Here is a 3,814-nt window from a genome sequence, read left to right as displayed (position 1 = left end):
CACGGGCTCCTCCCTCCCGCCTGCCCGCCCGCCGCCTGCGTCATCCCCGCTGCGGCCACCCACACCATAGAGCGGGGCGGTCACCGGCGACCAGAGCGCCGTCGCCCGCGGCCGGGGAGGGCCCCGCTGCCAACCGCCGGGCGGGGGAGGGGCGTGCCCGCGCGCCCCCGAGCGGCCGTTGGCGCCCGCGCCGGACAGGGACCTTGAGTGGCGAGGGACTGGGGTGTTGTAGCCCCCCCCCTCCCCGTGCCCCCTCCCACCCCCGATGCCGCGGTAGCAGCCGCCCGTGAAGGCGGGCCGCGGCTTCCCCGGCCTGGCAGAGCGCAAGCCTTGTGGGAGTTGGCGCTCCGCCGTGGCCAGGAGCGGCTCTGCCCCGTGAACCGTGCGCCCGGGGCACACAGCTACTGGCCCCATCTACTGAGGGACCGCTATTCCCCGCCGTATGACACTCGGCGTCACAGCCGGGAGATGGAACGCCGGGGATTACACGGCAGGGGAAGCGAGGCCTCCGCGCCGCCACACGCCTGACGAGCCAAGCAGGGGAGGTAGAGGAACCCAGAGCCTCGGGCCCTCTCCACGAGCAGAGCTGGGCCTGCAGGGGCGGCAGCAGCGGTAGCCAGCGCCGGGTGTGCAGGCTGGTAGCTTGGTGTTTGTTTTTACATGTAAGAAGCAAACGAGGAGCTCAGGATGTAACTTAAATTACCCGTCTGTGACGGGTAGAACCGCCTATTGCAATTTTTGTTTTCAAACGTTTTGAAAGACTTAGGAGTAGCCGTGCTTATGGGGAGGAGAATGCTGGGGGAGAGGGATGTGCTTGTTCTAGCATTTAGCCTCGCGATAGAGGGTTGCATTATTGTTACTAAACTGTGTAAGAACCGTGCTGGTGTTGAACAATCAACAAACATGAACTGCAGTGAAACTGCCAGGCGCAGTGAGGGGAAGGAGCAGCGAGTCATTTTTAAGCCTTGCGTTTCTTCTGAGTGTTGCCACTGAGCTGAAGTACTTCAGCAAACCAGATGGAACACTGATTACTGTTTCTTTTTGTTTCTGAAATCCTTTGATAAAAGGCATAAGGTCAATTTGGTAATAGCTGAAATTATTCTCAGCTAAAGCCATTCTGCAATTATAACATCGGTGATTGTTGAGATTATGCAATCTCAGCTAAAGTTTGGCTGTGTCACAATGGTTTGGCAATCTGACGTTTTTCTCTGGAGAGTGTATTTATTTTTTGCTATTGCTCTGAAAGGTTTTATTTACCGAAAAGGTGAATATTGATGAGTGCGGAAATACATGGTAACTGGCAAACATTTGCAATGATGCTCTCTAGAATTTGCAGAGAGCCTGAAACGATGTCTCTGAATGCTATGATTTTGTTTTCTTAATTTCAATGAAATTGTAAGTCTAAAACCCGCAAGCAAGATTTATGCCCCACTCATGGAATATGCAAGTGTTCAGACACAATTATCTCTGTGATTTTAATTCGGTGGTGCTCACACAAGCACTAATTGGTTATGCTTGTTTAAGAATGTAAATGTACAAGTAGCCCTCTCCCACTTAGCAGCCCTTTTTTCTCTTACTGGGAAAGGACTTGGTTTCTTTAGAGCTGATCTGATTATTTGGCTAAATCAGCTGTATTTCTGCGCATGAAAAAATGACTGTGATAATGCTGACAGAAGGAAGAGGGTCATGCATCAGTTGGCTGATGTTGCAGTGTAAAGGAATAAAAGACAGATGTATCATAATGAAAATCAAATACTTCAGATGAGTTTTTCCCGTTCTGTATTTTCAAAGAAACTTCCAGACACTGAAAATGTCTCTGACTCAAAAGGGAATGGTCCACACACGCTCCTCTATGTTGAATTTTAGTGGGACTTGTATTTTCAGATCCCATCATCTAAGACAGATAAGATTAAAATAGACTTTGCTCTCTCACAATGATAAAATAAAAATGCCCAACAGGTATCTGCTCACTTTGTTGTCATCCTTCTACCTTCCTCTGTTATACTTGTATAACAGTGCAAACATCTTTTCCTGATAGCATCAGAAGTAAAAGCAAGCTGTCTTTGCTGGGCGAAGAAATGCAGTCCAGCTGACCTCACAACTCCCCCTTGTCCTGGATGAGATTTAAAAACAAATCAATCTCTGTGCTAGAGAAAGACTCCAGATGACATTACAGAAGTTGAGGTGTCAAAGCCATCTTGCTTACTGTGGATTTCACATAGTAACTTTGAGAGCATCTATGTTAGAGGCCAGTTCACAGTAGCTATCATTGTTCTTAGCTGCTTGACCTTAGGGACTGTACTATTGTCTAAGTCGATACTCTTCAAATACACAAAATTTCTAAGTGCATGTGCTGTGCTTGTGATCCTGATTTCTGTCCAACAGAAGCAGCTACTTGTCACCTAGAGCTTATGACTTAATAAAGTATGAAAAGAGAGCGGTAGTGTTTATCACCCACTTTTTTTTTTCTAACAACCCACTTAGTAAGCTGCTTTTCAAAATAACATCACAAATAGCTTGCCAAAATCATCCCTGAGCAAAATACATAGAGACATTTGACCTGGTACAGACTGAGGGGGAAAGGTTGTCTCTGCTTGTTATTTATATGATAGTGACAGAAACGGCAGCTTGATGAAAGTAACATCATATAATATGCCTATTTTGATTTGAGAGCAACAACTAAACACCCCAGCTCACAAGCAAAGGCGCTCACGAGTCGCATCCTTGTGGTGCTTCAGCAAGTATGTGGCTGGCTACCATAAAGCCTCTGTAGGCCCTTTGTTTCTTGCTCCCACAGGTCCTCCGAGTGTCTGTTCCACGTCTTCTCCACCTTTGACTTCAGGCATGATTTCCAGCTGAAAATTTGAGCCTGGCATCACAGAGAACCACGTTATTTTGAGGTCTTGTAGGGACTTAGGATAACAAGGAAAAAGCAGAATAAGACTGATTTCTGTTCATGCTGGCAAGAGGACCTTGAAGCCATCATAGGATGTCCCTGGGAGCTCCTATCCATGCCTTTCTGTCCCTGGAGGATTTAGCTTATCTGCTGTGCGTGCTTCAATCAGTTGCCTCAGGGAATGGAGCTGCAGGTGAAGCTAGCTGTGGCTAAGCCTGAGCGGAAGCCCAGGCAGGGATGGAGGACTGAAGATTTACACAGCTCTTGGGATGTGTACATGAGGAAGTCTGCCCGGAGTCCTTTTGTCTCTGTTTCCCTGGGAAGAATTCTCGGTGTTGCTGAGGTGGGGTAGGAATTCTGACATCAGCTGAGCTTGCCTGGTTCTGAAGTGTGGTGGCAGTCTGGCAGCTGGATGTTCCAGCCTTGGGTAAGGCAGTTGAAGAAAGGAAAAGTCATAATCATGTCAGTCTTTGTCAGAGTCTGGAGATTCATGTTACTGGGTACTCTTAGACACCAGTGGTCTACGGAGGCCCTGCAGCCCCCAGGCACTTGTTCAACTTACTACGTAACTGCATTGCAGACTCTCACAATGCTCCCCTGCAAACTGGAGTGGCAGTTTGAGACCAGTGTCAGCATGCTTGTTGTGTTCCTGGTGTGACTGCCCCATGTTATCCTCTTTTCTAGACATACCAGAGTGTGGGAAACAAACTGAAAACCGGTATAGGTTGACCTGGGAATGGTCAACTGCTTGGAGGTCCTCTTTCATGTTAATTTTGCCAATATCTTCCAACCAACATGTCTCTGCCTCTGGTGAGCATAAGGAGGCTATTTCTACACATACCCCAAGTCCTGGAAGCTGTAAGGGATGTTAGTGACACGGGAGACCTCCTTTGAAGCAAGGCTGGCATTTTGCTGTTG

The sequence above is a fragment of the Gallinula chloropus genome, assembly GCF_964237585.1.
Source record: "Gallinula chloropus genome assembly, chromosome: 2".
In the NCBI taxonomy this organism is placed as follows: Eukaryota; Metazoa; Chordata; class Aves; order Gruiformes; family Rallidae; genus Gallinula; species Gallinula chloropus.
The sequence above is the reverse complement of the archived record's forward strand: the minus strand, read 5'-3'. Positions refer to the sequence as shown.